Source organism: Periplaneta americana, chromosome 3 (assembly GCF_040183065.1).
Source record: "Periplaneta americana isolate PAMFEO1 chromosome 3, P.americana_PAMFEO1_priV1, whole genome shotgun sequence".
NCBI lineage: Eukaryota > Metazoa > Arthropoda > Insecta > Blattodea > Blattidae > Periplaneta > Periplaneta americana.
Window position 1 is genome coordinate 51,616,016 of NC_091119.1, and position 16,722 is coordinate 51,632,737.

The 16,722-nt window shown below is 35.5% G+C and overlaps 1 protein-coding gene across 2 annotated transcripts in view; it reads left to right on the top strand.

Moving 5' to 3' along the window:
- Positions 1–7,904: 7,904 nt before the first annotated feature.
- Positions 7,905–16,722, top strand: part of LOC138696021 (folate transporter 1-like) — a 106,975-nt gene continuing 98,157 nt past the window's right edge. The window contains exon 1 of one of the 2 annotated variants that reach the window (XM_069820498.1): positions 7,905–8,064. The gene's annotated coding sequence lies outside the window, so the exon portion shown is untranslated. The remainder of the gene's footprint in view (positions 8,065–16,722) is intronic. The other variant, XM_069820501.1, reaches the window with a different exon arrangement.

Genomic DNA, 16,722 nt, shown 5'->3' on the forward strand with positions numbered 1-16,722 from the left:
ACACTGTTCTCTTAAACTGACTTATCATATTGTTAATTAAATCAATGGCTTTCCAAAAACATGCCATGAAATTTTTCATATAAAATATTATTTTTCTCAAAAAGGAAACAAAACGAGCAAAATTGTATTTATATATTTTGTTTGAAATATTTAAAAAAATAACCCCTGAAATTATTGACATTACTTATGGTTCACCCTGTACATTTTAATGATTGTGCACTTAATCATTTTAAATATCAAACATTGATTCTGGGTATGTACACGTTCATTGCAAAATGATCATTGTTTTCTTATAAGGCAAGGAAAGTGCATTTTACAGAGTCTTCTTTTTTACTCCTCATTACTTCGACACTTTCCACGTAAGCTTAAAAATATATTGTATGTTGAATAAATCTCCTGAATTTAACAATTTTATTACATAATGATCACACAACACGGCTTCATCTGCGAAGGTTATTTAGCGTCAGAATTAAATGTGAGCGAAAAATTACTACGAATTTTGTCTAGAACCCTCTATCAGGTATAATGTTCTTTCACGTTCTTTAAATCTACGACACATGATGCACAGTTTTACTGCCTTCCCAGAGGAAGCCATGCTAATGATTTTATCATCTTTTAAAATCCATCGTCCTTGGCTGGATCTGAACCCTCAAACCTTGGCTTCAAACAACCAGTATATGGTAACCGAAAGGTCACCGAAGGTGACTGCTCCGGGGAAAGGAGAATTAATGTTATATTGTAATATTATGAATAGAGGAGCCTCTCTTATCCCTCGTACATTCCCTCCCCTAAGGGAGGCCGTATAATTTATTTCAAAATAAGTAATGCATTTTGATCGTAAATTGAAAACGGGTTTTTGAGAAAACTGAGTATTTTCCCAGACTTAAATTTTACAGAAAGTACTTTTACTTTTTTATAAAAATGAATTTTTTGAACAGGAGCTACGTTGTATTATTCAAATTTATAAACACTACTAATTTTTAATCATAAAATACACATATTTGGTCAATGTTATAGTGTTCATAAAATCGATAAAATACATTAAAGGAAATATGTTACAGTTGTATGAAGTGTTCATACAACTGTAATATATCTCCTTTAATATATTTCAACTACCGTCGACCAGGTATACTTTACACAAGGGGGGTAACTTTACACATTTCTATAAAAATGGTGTATAACAGTTTTAATAATGGCACACGCTTCAGTCTACCTCACATGTGTGCTGTTGTCACATAGAATCAGTTCCACGGAGTTGCTACACATTGTCTGTAATGTGCTGCCTTCTAAACATTTTTCTAGAAATGTGTAAAGTTACTCCCCTTGTGTAAAGTATACCCGGTTGACGGTATTTTGTATTTTCCCACATAGTTTATTCATTTTTTTTTCAAAATTGTGAAACTTTTCATGAAAACTAATATTAATGACATCCATGAAATGAAACAAAGTGTTTTGCTCTTACGTTTTATTTCTGTTCTAGATTATTGTTTTTTTTTTTAGATGTGTGTGTTTTTCGAATATATTTGAGCAATTAACCATACAATTCATGTATATTTATTACCAAGTCATGTTTAAATTTTATCTTCAATAATGAATCACTCTTTAATAAACAAAATACACAATAACATTTCTTCCTAATCATTCTCTTAATAAAAGTTGGCTACGCTTTATACGAGGGCTGTTTTTTTAACATCAGATCCTGCCGGTAAACAACCAATCGAGTAGTAAGAGACGGGGATGCTCAGAGGGCTACTGAGTATCTCCCCCAATATAACCTCTGCCATTTCCAACGTCATTACGCTATTTTGAGCTGAGTTACAGGCATGTAAACATGGCTGCTACTATTGATTCTCCCGCCAAGTGCGAGTTGAGTAGTGTAATTCGGTTTCTTCAAACAGAAGGGAATAATGCAGCGAAAATTCATCGAAGATGAGCCGAATATATGAGTGATGGTGTTGTGCGTGAATGGTGTAGGAAATTTAAAGAAGGCCGAACCGATGTCCACGATGAAAAGGGACAAGGTCGTACGTCTGTCGCAACAGAAGACATTGTTCAACGAGTTGACCAAGTGGGTCGAGAAAAACGGAGGTTTACCATAAGTGAGTTGTGTGTGGAATTTCCTGAAGTTTCAAGATCATCTGTTTACACGATCGTAACAGAACAGCTACTCTACAAAAAAAACTGTGCGCTCAATGGTTTCCAAAGATATCGTCTGATGACCAAAAAGGTTATCCGAATGGCATCAGCGCTCACGTTTCTCACCCGTTATGAGGCTAAAGGTGAAGATTTTCTTAAATCAATTGTGACTGGAGATGAGACCTGGATTCAATATGTCACCCCCGAAACAAAAAAACAGTCACAACAATAGATGCACTCAAACTCTCCTAACAAACCTTCAGCAACAGGAAGGTTATGGCTACCGTGTTTTGGAATCAAAAAGGTGTATTGCTTGTTGAATTTATGGAACTGGGGACTACGATTAATGCAGCTGTTTATTGTCAGACTTTACGACGACTGCGGAGAGCCATTCAAAACAAAAGAAGAGGCATGGTGACTTCTAAAATTCTTCCGATTCATGACAACGCCCGCCTTCACATTGCTGCTATAACCCAACAGCTTCGTTAGCAGTTTCGATGGGACATGTTTGAACACCGGCGTATAGCTCCGACTTAGCGCCGAGCGACTTCCACCTCTTCCCTGAACTGAAAAAGTGGCAAGAAGGGCAGAGTTTCCAGACTAACAACGTTAAGGCCCATCTCAACTCACTGGCGGCAACATACTATGAAGAGAAGATTGGAAAGCTCGACCACATATATGACAAATGCCTCAATCTTCATTGTGATTATGAGTTACGATGTTTATACATAACTTTTGGTAATAAATTTATTTTGTTGTTTGCACTTGGGTCATTCCATAGTGACACACGTAACATTTTTGAAGTAACTAACTATGATCTTCACAGGATATTTAATTAAATACTTAGTAGTTCATGAAAAAGACATTACTGTCTTTTAACATAAGTATTCCTAAATATAAACACAAATTCTTAATCAAAAGGAATAACACATACATATTCCGAAGTGATACAGTGTTTAAAGTTGTGTAATCAAGATGTATATAGAAAAGGAATAATTAATAATGTAAAAAATATTAAATAATGTATGGCGTGACACACGAACATTTTCTTGCCACTTTATTTATTACCAAAATGGAAAATGTTCATATTATTGTGCCAAATGACATAAATGCATTCAGTTGTTTTCCAAACAATTAAGACACTTGTGTAGTACATTTAACTGCTAAATCACAAACTTTAAAAAAAAAATTAACATGCCATTAAGAAATAAAGTATTGCAAATATATATGTTGTGACACACGAACATTTATGTCATGTTGGTTACTAATTGTTTTAAATGCGCTATAATACATCACTTCTTGTAAAAGACTTAGGCCATACACTATGCTTACAATTCTTATTATACAAAACAACACTAGATTACACTAAAATACACTTTTTAATTTAAAATATCCACTGTTATGGTGATATTTCCTGTGTAATGTCATGTGACGAATATAACAATATGATAGCGATTTGTAGTACTTCTCTTCCTTGGACATCACAGATACTTTAAATTCTTCGCCACCACAAGCTTTTGTAACTTCACCTGTATATTTAATATCTTTTTTTTTACTTGGTCATTTAACGACACTGTATCAACGACTAGGTTATTTAGTGTCAATGGGATTGGTGATAGCGAAATGGCATTTGGAGAGATGAGGCCGAGGATTCGCCATAGATTACCTGATATTCGCCTTACGGTTGGAGGAAACCTCGGAAAAAACCCAACCAAATAATCAGCCCAACTTAAATTCTTGAAAATACTATCAAAAATGTTCAAAATGTATAAATATTTATATCAATAGAACAACAATATAGATTTAAAAAGGCCTCTCTTTTAGAACTGCTATATGATACCTAGGGTAAGTTAATTAATGTTATTAAATAAAACGATTTTAAATTAATATCAGAAATTTAGTACCATTTGCCTAATATACAAATAATTACACCAATTTATTCATACATAGGCCTAGTATGGTGGCCACCTACTTACCGTAAAAATGTACTGTATAAACTTGCTTTTTATATGAAATGAATTAATAAATTTTTGCAAGTTCTTAATTCAAGGAATTAAAAAAATAGTAAATATTTTTTACGAACCTTAGGGATATTTTAGGCCTACACACTATATTTTTACAATTGTTGTTGTTTAGTCAACTGTCCAAATACAGGTATGAACCTCATAAGTGACACCAAGAAGGCACCACTTATAAGGCAACTAGACCAGAAGATAATGGGGTAACGTGGCCAGTTCCTTTCCTTCTTACAACAGTTATGGAACACAATTTTCAAGAGTGTTTAACTTACAGTATATGTAGCTACATTGAAAAAAACGCACAGATGCGTGTGCACACACACACACACATACACACAATTATCTAAATCAACAATAAGTATTTGAAATTTCACTATTAATTATGTTTAGGCGTAAAGACTTCCAATAACAAAAATATTGTAACTGGATTTTAGGATAAACTTTAGTGACATACGAACATAAAATTTTTTTCGTGTGTCATAGTCATTGTGTTACGTGTGTCACGTGTCACGTGTTTTTCTTGTAGAATTTGTACATAAATCAAAATGTTGTCTATGTAAGAAGTTGATTTTTATGTGCGGTGTTTCACTTTCACATTTATTAAACATTAAAAAATGAAATGATTTTGAAGAAATATAAACAAATGTCCATTTGGGCGTGACACACGAACTCTCAACCTTTCTTTGTAATAATTGTAATCAAGCACGAAATAATCATTGTATTACGGTTTCTATCCATTATAATTATTAACAAAGGTCAAGACTTTACTTTAATTGAATTTAATATACAGAAGTAATGATCTATTTGCCTTAAATATGCATTCAAATATGTGATTTCTAATGGATAATTTCGCGCTTTTAAACCACAGACTTCTTTGTGCTTTTTCTCCAACATACGTGTTGTTACACAATCAGTGTTGTCAAATTCAAAAAATTCGGATCATAACGAAAAAATGACATAAGCTTATAACAAGCAGAGATTCGTGAGATTTTTATTGTTCTGAAAATGTCACATTTTCATGGAATGACCCACTTGTCTTTTTTATGAACCATCGGTGGTTGAAAGAAAACAGCCCTCGTACTATTGTCTGATACTATCATCATCCTCTAATTTTCCTTTTAAGACATTTCCATAAAAGTATTTGGTAGTGTCCTAGTACTTGGTACTCGTTACATAGGTCGTTTTTATGTTTACACAATGGCTCCTTTCTGAAAAGAATGTTAATAGTTTATTATCAGATGTGATTCTAGTCAGTTTGTAATATATTTTTGGTCCAGGGAAATATACATCTTTTATGATTATACAACAATGTCTGACTTAACAGCTTATGTAACGAGTACCGAGTACTAGGAAACTCCTTTCTGAATGTTAATATTATTGAAATAGGTCGGCAGCTTGCTAACATCGCCATTACTTTTATCACTCACAGTTCAGGATTCAAGTTACGTTGTTTGCATGGTTGTGTTCTTTATCTTCTTCAGTATTTCTATTTCGTTGGGAGAAGCGAAAGTAGTACCGGTATATTCACAACTGAAACTGTTCTGTCGATTCACTAATTTAATCTCTGAATAGTTAACATATGCATATAATATCACAACAAAACTTATCTTGTAGTAATAACGTCAGTGAGTGAGTGGTCACATCTGCCTCGTGGTCTTGTTACAGCAAGGGTACCTTCCTCGTTCCAGCGTGCTGTGCATCTTCTCTCGGAGACTTGAAGTGCGAAGTATACACAAAATTGCTTCTAGTGTCAGATGCAAATAGTAGTTACAAGGATTTCCCAGGTTTCGGCACCAAAAATATGTGGGGAATGCAAAGATAGAAAACGTGTCGTCGTACTCACTAAAAAACCTGCTCTATTGTTGGTCGCCGTTGCTACAACAAACAATTGAACATCCGAAATAGTTCAATAGGGTGGTCATAGATGGCAGGGATGTTTTTTAATCTGCCACACAATGCAGTGGTTGACGGGACGAGAAACTTCAAGCAGATTGTTTTGTTGTTTTTTTATCCAGTCCTCAGCCGCAAACTCACGTCTGATTACTACCGTTAGAGCTTTTCGGGTGGCACCAACTGGCATAATGAACTAATCAGAAAGGATAGAGAAATATTAAGACGGATAATTGATGCAGTTTTTTATTTAACTAATAAAGAGTTCCCATTCAGGGTCATGATGAATCATCAGTTGTTTTAATAAAGAAAATTTCTTGGAATTTCTTAATGGAAAAAAAATATATATCATCCACTTTTAGAAGGTCATCTAAATTTATCCAGAGTTTTTATTAGAGGATCTTCCGCTACTATACAAATTATATCATAAATTATGTTTCCATGTTTCTAATGTTATCAAAAACAAAATGAGAAATTACAATGGGGAGGGTTGGGTGGGCACACAGCTCTCCTGGTGATCACTTATTATCTCCAATACCTCATAATATTAAATATAGGCGATTTTGCAGTAGTAATTGAAGTAGGAAATACTGTCCGACCGAGTGGTTATGTCGCTTCTGGGTTTTCCACATCTATTTCTGCTGGCCCCTCTGTAAAGGCTAGTGACTGAGTTCTGAGGCTTTTTCCTAAAAATATTTGCTGTGCGGAATTAGGATTCTACGTAATATTATGCAACTGTTTAAAATAATTTAAAGAAGAGGGTTCCATTAAGTAACTGTCACGTGATTTCCCCCGTTTCAACGACCCTGCTACGTAACCACTCGGTCGGACAGTAATAGTAAATTGGTTTCTTGGTGAAATGTTTTCCTCATTCGGTTCCTTCCACTATGTTCCTTCTTTCTCTCGCGATGCAATATCACTTCCAATCTTGGATATGATTTGGTTTCACGAGATTTATCACTAACAATAATTGTCAAAATTGAAACCATCGAGAGTTTTAATAATTTAATATTACCGTATTATTATTATTACTATTATTATTATTATTATTATTATTATTATTATTATATATATATATATATAAGTTCTGTATTTTGCGTAAAAATGACTTGGTGAGTCACCTATTCAGTTACTCCAGAACCGCACTTGCACTGCAAGCCTCTCTTCGTATCTTATTTCTCAAATTTCTATTAATATTCCCACATATACCAGTACTTTCATACTTATTTAATTCTTCATTCAGATCGATATCGTTTTCATATGAAACATTTTTTTTTTCAATTTTAGTAGGTTATTTTACGACGCTTTATCAACATCTTAAGTTATTTAGCGTCTGAATGAGATGAAGGTGATAATGCCGGTGAAATGAGTCCGGGGTCCAGCACCGAAAGTTACCCAGCATTTGCTCATATTGGGTTGAGAGAAAACCCCGGAAAAAACCTCAACCAGGTAACTTGCCCCGACCGGGAATCGAACCCGGGCCACCTGGTTTCATGGCCAGACGCGCTAGCCGTTACTCCACTTGTGAAAGATGACATCCTAAATATTCAAAATATTTTACTGCTTTCTTTATTTTAACTTCTTATTTTTGTTTGTTTTTCTTTTCTTTCTTTCTTATTGCGAACTTTATATTTTCAGTCTCCAACTGTTAACTGTTCAATTATTATTATTATTATTATTATTATTATTATTATTATTATTATTATTATTATTTATCCATGCTCATACGCATGCAATCTGGGAAGGATACGCTGAAAACGCACGTTCAATTAAGACCCAAAAGGATATTTTACAGCGCAAAGGGAATGTATGCAGTTTGGCGGGGATATTGTTTCGTACAAACTGATAGCACTGATTTGGACATCATGGTGGACGGTACATATACCGTACTGCCCGAAGGGTCCGGAGTAGACAATGTGGTCGTCTTACGAGTTGTGTGAAGGCTGGTAAGAGTGAATTTAATGTGATATTACCGATGTCGTTGATCGAGAGCAAAATACAGGATTAAGAAGATAATTGGGTTAGTACCAGGATGTAATGTAGTGCATGTGAAACGCGATAATCAAATTTAACGATAGTATATTCTAGACTGAGATAGTATAAGTGCAGAAAAGATATTACATTATGTTCGACTCTTCAGTATGTTTTATTAAGAGCTATCGTTGTTAAAAGAGAAAATTTTGTATATTTAAAACACAACCTTATATTAACCCTGGGATTCCCTAACCCTGTATGATTCTAGGCGTTTTGTGACCGAATACAGTGAAAACTCCATGAAAATATGTATTTTTTTAGGTACAGTAGTAAAACCGTGTGTTACGGTACTGTTCTCAGTGGTGAAGAATTGCGCATATATCTTGAGTTTGAATACTGAGCTAATACTAATATTCCCAGCGACAGAAATGTATTTCAGCATAAAAAAGTAAAAAATGTACTGGTAAAGATATTTGATGGTATACCGCTACAGATATGATAAATTAAATGGTGATTTAGTAATTCTTTACAATTGCGTTACGAAAGAAAGGCAGATATTCATACCCATCTACCGACCAAAATGCTTGTAGCCTATGTAAGGCATACCAAAAGCTTGAACCAAGTAAACCTAACTTGTCACTGGTACTCAACCTTACGAAAATTCGCTTTGAAATACCTACTCTCGCTTTCTGTGTATCTACTAAAAGCTTACATGCTAGATATGCAGTCCTGCTTCTCTGCCGGCCACAATTTTCATAGAGACTTACCGGTAGAAATTACGTCGCCGTTCAATTTGTATCTTGTTTACGGTACGCATGACTCAACTAGAAGCCATCTACATAATTACGTTTTAATTTTCTTTGGTAGCGCAATTGTAAAGAAACCTGAATGATAATGCCAAGAGCAAGAAGTGCAGTGCATGGTAATGAAGGGAAATGCTCTTTCCAGACCTTCCACCATTTATTTTGATTTATTTATCAGGATAACAGACATATGGGCCTATATATGAGAATAAATTTCAAAACACGGATATTATCCTTCTCTTCTACCCCTACCACTCCTACCTTGTGCACACAAGATAAATTGTTGCGCCTTTTAATGTCTTTTCGTAAGCGTATTCGATAAACAGACATGTACTCTTTTAAGATAAATTGTTACCAGTGAGAAAACTATACCCTGAAGTTTTCCCACTTGAAAAAAATACACTAGGCCTATAATTATTATAGGAATACCGAAATTACATGTAAATTGCATTTCATTTTTTTCTTTTCTAGATTTTTGTAAATTGCCTATTTACCAATTCAGTACTAGGCCTATAACTTATGCTATTGAAGAGCCTTAGATTTGTGATCACAATAATTTCAGTACAAATGCACAGAATGAAATTCATAAAATTCAAAACGTAATAATTAGGTCTGCCACTATAATTGGTGTCTCCTGGCCTAACTTTCACCCGATCTTGTTTCGAAGAAAGAAATTCAGTGTTAAGTTTCCATGTGGTTTTTTTATAAATTATAATTTTAAGGTAGGCTATTATGATGAAGTGCTCCGGATTTAAAACCTTAACACAAAGCCACACTTTCAACTGCCCACATCTTTGTTATGGAATCCCATCGTACAACCTGCAAGACAATCGCAAAATAATTTGTTAGACAGTTACAGTCTGTTGCTTACCACTAGGCCTAACTTAATTGTTATTAGATTAAAAATAAATTATGTTTAAGCTTATATTTTCTGGATCAAAACATGCAGTCTCTTTCTACGTTTTTGTACACATGCCAGCTTTCAAATTTCTAACAAGATCAAGTACTGTAGTAGGACATAGATGCCTGGAAAATTATTCTCTTTAGTCCTCCATTATAGGCCTAGTTAACAGGCAGAGTTTGAGTAGACTACATGAGAAACATGAAGACTTGACTTTGTAGCTAGAGAAAACTGTAAAACACCATTTCAATCATAAGATCGTCCCATAGAATTTCTCGCTCATATCAGCTGGCAGACCCAGCAGGAAGATTAATTCTCTTCTATGAAAACTGTCATGAGTTCAGTTGTCTTGTGTTTATCCCGTGTTATGTTAATGTTATTCCAAGTTTACATCTCAGCCAGCATACACAATAGGCCCTATAAAGCACACAGTGAAAACTTTTAAGTCAGATCTAGGCAGTAGATGTCTTAAATTAATAAGCAAAAATGTGTTGCCACCTCGATCTCCGAACCTAACCTCTTGTTGTAATTTTTACCTTTGAGGATGTAGTAAAAACAAAATATATAGGACAAATATCCATAAGCAGAACAGCTGCAAGAAAACAATTCAGTCTGGAACAAAAAATGAAAATACAGTTCTTAAAAAGAGACGAATTGCACTCTTTAAATGTTAAATATGTGGATATTGGGGGGGGGGGGGGTTAACATTTTTAACCATCATCTTTGAGACTGATGAGTGCTTTTAAGTAAAGCTATTATTATTTTTATTTCTGAGGTACTACCTCACTGGCTGTAAGCTTAAGGCAATAGTGCAGCTGCTGACAGTTAAAAGTACTTTACCAAAAGTTTTAAATTTGTTGCACTGTAGTTATATAGAAGGGTAAAGCATTTTATAAATAACTGGTATCTAAACTGTTCTTTATTTCTTCATTGTTGGCAGACTAATAATAACTGTAGCAGTGTATTAAAAGTTTTATTCACTATTAGAAATGTTTAATCGCTCCTCAAAGTACCACCCATTTATTGATTTTCGAAATGAAAGTTACAATTCACAAAAGAACCACTAAAATGCACCTGATGATGTGGGACATTAATGTTAACACCTACATTGCTAGTAATCATTTCATATTGGAGTGGTTAAATGGCAAGTTGTAGCCGATTTAAGTGAACACCATATTTTAACGTTTTGGTGGCTACTTCATTCACACACAATCCCCAGAATGTCTGGAGGACCACACCTGCTGTTGGTCGACGGGTCCATTGGACCTAGCTGGGAGATCTTGTTGATCACAGCTTTCCCTCCTTAAGCCACTGGAGGACGATTTTAGTGCCATAGCAGGTCAGCACTAGGAACAGAAAAGTAGAAAGAGGAGGAAGGAAAGTGAAATGAACCCCTAGGCCTCGAATGCTCTAATGCTGTCGGTGTCGAAGAAAGTAAGAGTTCAGTCACAGGACTGGATAGGAAAGGGTAAAGAGGGAATTAGGTATTGAATAGAGGAAAATTATACCAAATTCGGTCATTAACTCATCAAGCTGACCAGTGCTAATTGATGAGTAGCCCCTCCCTTTAGTTCAGCTTGTAAAATTATGCTAACAGCTGCACCACGGGAAGGTAGGGATGGGACGTTGGGTATTTGTCCAGGTTGGTTTCGTAAAGCCTTCAATGGGAAGGATTAATGGCTCTCCCCCCTGTACCCGACAGATACCCTTTTGCAGCCAAATACAATACAATTCTTTTATTGAGTGATATTAATTGAAATGCTATCTCAATTAATATCTCTCAATAAAAGAATTGTATTCCAGTGGATACCATCCTATTGTGGAATCCTGGGAAACGAGAATGTGGATGCTTTAGCAAAGAAGGGCAGCACTGCTACTTACAGACCTGTTACTAAATCTACGTATTACTCTGTGAAAAGATTTATTAAATCTACATACTTAGACTTCATCAAACAAAATTTGATAACACAATCTCAAGGGAAAAAATGGAACTCTCTGCATCAAAATCCACAGTTAATTCCCGATTTACCACGAAAATCGTCTGTAGCTGCATTTAGATTGGCAACAGGCCATGATTGTTTGGCCAAACACCTGCATAGAATTGGAATATATCACCCCCTAACTGCCCATTGTGCAACTCAAACCAAGAAATGGATTCGGAACACCTCAAAATCTCTGCTTCAATGGCTGGCCATGATAATATCTTTGAAAAATATTGGAGTTCAAGAGGTCAAATGACTTTATTGTCAAACACCTGGCATTAGAAAACAACAACAACAACATTGCTAGTAATTGTTGTTATTGGAGACTGACTGTGTAGCAGATGATCGACTTATCAATTTCCTGGATACTACAGTCTTCTTTGTAATTCAGTCTTCAACGTATCACTCTGCTGTTATTGACAAGAGCCACCCTTCTAATCTCTTTACTAGCAGTAGGCCTACTAAGAAATGTTCACCACTCTCGGCGAGCAGAGTCACTGAGAAATGTCATAAATAGACATCGTATGTTTAGGAAAATGCCTAGGTATTTTATTTGAATGTTCATATTTAAAGATTTTAGTAAATGTGCACGAATCATGAGAAATGAAGCATTCTGATGAAGTTTGATCTTGCCTTTTTTGCCGCTTATGCCTTTTTTAATTTAATATGTTTTTTTTCTTGCCCTTTTCTTGCTTTTATATGTACCTTTTTTGCCTTTTTTATATGATTACTCACTCAACAATACTGCATTTATTTCTGTGCTCGAAACTCAGGAAATTGCAGTTATTTTAGTATACTGGTAGTCCCGTCACTCTTATTTCTGGCAGCCAATCACGTTGCAGGTCGGCTACATTTAAACGTGTGCGTCTTGTGATTCACTGATGAAGATAAAGAAGGCTCGATAAATACTTAATATAATCGCCCGCCATTTTGGCTCGTTCGTTGGCGTTCGCAGAAAGCACACAAGGATGTTATTTGCCGCTCAATTATTTGCTGAATTACAGTGCGTTTGATTTATTATCATAGGAACTACGACATGATAATGTTTAACGGTGTGGCAAATAGATCCCTCGTCCGGTAGCTCAGCATCGAAAGAACAAAAATGGCGAACGATACTACCTATCTAGACTTTATAGAGCCTTCACTTTCTATGACGTAGGCAAAGAGGAGGAGTCACGCCAAGAATAACAGCATCGCGACTATAGCTGTAGATATGTGACACCCTGTTGCAATGCAGTGTTGTTGTTTCACTTCGGAATCGACCTTGTCCTTACCCAGCACTGCTACCTGACTCCAGCACTGACCTACCCCATTAATTCCTGGCTTAGTTGCCTCATAAGTGATGCCTTATTGGTGTCATTTGTGAGGTTCAAACCTGTCTTCGTAAGTTGGTCTTCAAATACATGAAGCGTTGCATTTCCATGCTGATAAGCCAGTTTCGAATCCCGGTGAGTCCAACTATAATTTGTGGTGGACCAAGACGGTGCTTGCTGGTAGGCCTTCGCGGCTCTACTGATGTCTCATTATTGTTATATTAATCATCACACTGATTTTGTCCAATAAACGTGACAGAAGTTTGTGCGTTAATCTTGAAAAGTTGCTTGTTGTTTATTGTAACTCAAATTATGGACGTGAAGTTGTGGACGAATAAGTACAAGTGAAACAAGTCTGCAGAACAGAGAAACTACTTCTCCAGTGTACTTTGTAAATTACTTGTGGTCTTATGGATGTTTATTTTATGAATTATGGGCGATTCAATATAATTTCAATGCCTTTTATTGCCCTATTTTTGTTGTTTTTAGAGCCTTTTTAGGCGCCTTAACTTCTGATGTCTAGTCATAAACAGTGGGCAGTGTAAGTATGAGTATCTGTCAGTTGTAAAAACTCGACAATCCTTTTTGATACTTTTTCTAACTTGTTTACACCCACAGGCTGTATTGTGCACTTTTTATTCAGCTATAATCAACAAAGAATCTTCTATGCACTGTGTTATTGGATCTCAAATTCACATAATTCTGATTTACTTATTATCAAGCGGCTGAAATGATTGATCATCATCTTGATTAATAGGCCTAACAGTAAAGGTTCCATCACAGTTTAGTATATACTAAACTGTGGTTCCATCATGCTTTGTCTTTGTATCTAAAACTGTGACATTCCCACTACATTCCCTCTATCAGAGATACCATCAATCGACATTTTCAACCATTCTCCAACTTGGCAAGCACCAAAAATACCCATCATAAGAACAATCTTAAATATGGCATGTTTATGTTATTATACAAAACACAAATGACATGAAATTCGCTCTGAACTATACATCTACAATTGCGTTAACCTTCTCCAATAGATAATACAGTACTATATATATTATCAACTCTCTACAGAAATCTCTTGTTAAATTCTGGGGTGTTCGCTTTGAAACTATCTGACTTTAGGCTACTTCAGAAATTCCCATACCTTTGAAATACTGCGACAGACCAACAGTCTTATCAATATGACAGTCAGGGCTTGGCAGTATTTGAAATACATTTGTATTTTGTAATTTGTAAAGATTTTCGAAAGTATTTTGTATTTAAATACATAACATTGATGTATTTTGTATTTCAAATACTCAAAATACTTTTTTCTTCTTCTTGTCCTTCAAGTTTTGGATTTGTCTTATTTGCCTACCCATTTCAGGTGTGCTAGCCATACACTTAGTTTTCTTGACACAACTGATTTCCAACAGCATCAAGGATCCATCACCCAACACTTGCTAAATGTTCAGATTTATGGAATGCGTCTAGGAGACCCAAATCCTCAGAAATTATATCAGATGTCTTGAAATATTCATTAAAGTTCTCTTGCCCAACTCGATGGAATTCTTTTTATGACTCAATCTCTCAAATATTGCAATTCAAACATGATATAAACAGTATATGTGAAAAACTGGGATTTCCAACCTTCAAAGATGTTGAGTTTCAGTACCTTGAAGAATATTGTGCAGTTCTGAAACCCATTGCCGTAGCCCTTAATTTAATGCGAAATGAGAAGACATGCTATTACGGCCATTAATTTCCCTCAAAAACAGATTACATATTCTGTTATCTAGCAATTTACACCATCTATTCCAAGTAACTCCAATCCTAATAAGTTCGCTTTCATCAAGATTTAAAGTGATATTTGATCTGACCCCAGAAGTAAATTGAGCTATTTTGGCAGCTTGCTTCCACCCATCATTTAAGATGGATGACTACCTGACACTGCTTCACCAAATGATAAGAGGATACAGAATATGTGTGTGAAATCAGCTGAGCAGTTCTCTGCTACACCTTTCGTTAGTTCAGACGATGAAGACAAAAACAATTTTTATGTTTTTAAGTCAAGTACAACAGACTTTGAAAAGCAAAAAGAAAAGAACTTGTCTACTGTGGAGTATGAGCTCATACAATTCTTCAATGGCAAAGGGACAACCCTGTGCACTCTAGAGAATTGCCCAACAGTGAAACAAGCTTTTATAAAGTATAATACAAGTTTGTGTTCCTCTGCGCCTGTTCTGTTTTGCAGGATATATTCATTCACAAGCAAGGGGATCCTTATCTGATAAACTTTTTGAGGAACTGGTTTATTTGAAAGGGAGCAGTAATTATTCATACGTAGCATAATTTCATTGCTGACTAAGTAAAGGAAGAATGTTCAGTTATAATAATAATCCGTGGTGTGAAGGGCCTAGACCGACCAGCCAGCTGCTGGCCTCACGCCCACATGCCGAAGCAGAGGTGGACGATCATCCAACCAGAATGGAGGTATCGTGTGGTTAGCACGATGATCCTCCCAGCTGTTATAGCTGGTATTCGCAACCAGATTTCACTACCTATCGTAGCTCCCCAAGTGCATCACGATGCTGGGTGGGCACCGGTCTCATACACTGGCCGAAATTTCATGAGAAAATTTCTTCCCCCATGAGGCCTCGAACCAGCGCGCATTCTGTAACGCGAGTCCCAGGCAGGATGCCTTAGACCGCGACGCCACGGCGCAGGACAAATGTTCAGTTATAGTGTTTATATAAAACTTCGAGGTAAAATACTTTTAATGTTAATATAATATTTTCGATTTTCAGTAATATTCTTATTTCTTTAGACCTATATATTGTATCGAGTATTTGAGATACAAATGTATTTTGGTTAATTTTTTTAAGTATTTTGTATTTGTATTTCAAATACAATTTTTTGAAGTATTTTGTATTTTTATTTGAAATACTTCGATGTCAGTATTTTACCCAGCCCTGATGACAGTAACCACAGTTGAAAATATCGTTCATAGGCTATACATATTACTGTCATACTCACCATTCAGTACTCACATTTCCATTTACACTCAGTGTTTTCTTCAACATCAAGTGACACAAACACAATGACGAAGCTTACCGAAAATTAAGGTAAGCTAATACAATTTCTTCATTAATACCTCTCACATGCCTTTTATTTCTTCATTCACGAACTAAACTGGTAGTCTTTTTCATACATCAAAGCAAATGTCTTCAGAATTAATAACAACATACTGTAAAATCGTTAGCTTTGCCCAAATTATCATCAGGAATTATTATTGATATTCATATTCACTATCCTCTGATTGAGGTTCTGGCTGATATGTACATTTTATTATCAGGCAGTACATTTCACTTGATATGTGTCAGAGGAAGAACAATTGTTTGTATGCATCTGAAGTCTGATTAGTGTAATATGTAGCTAGTCAGTGATGTATGCAATTTAGAGGGGGAAAGGACCTGGCCACCCTATCCCTTTATCTCTGGTCTAGTTGGTATCACTTGTGAGATTCAGTCCTGTCTTCGGACAGTTGACTAAACAAAAACATATTCATATATTTATTTCTACATCATGCTTACTGGCTATCGTTTGCCACCACATTTCTGTATACGAGCTACCCATAGCTTTCCAATTACAATATATAGGCTATACTATTTATCTTGTCATAGATGTGTGCTTTTTCTACTTTTCCTACACTCGGTACAATAC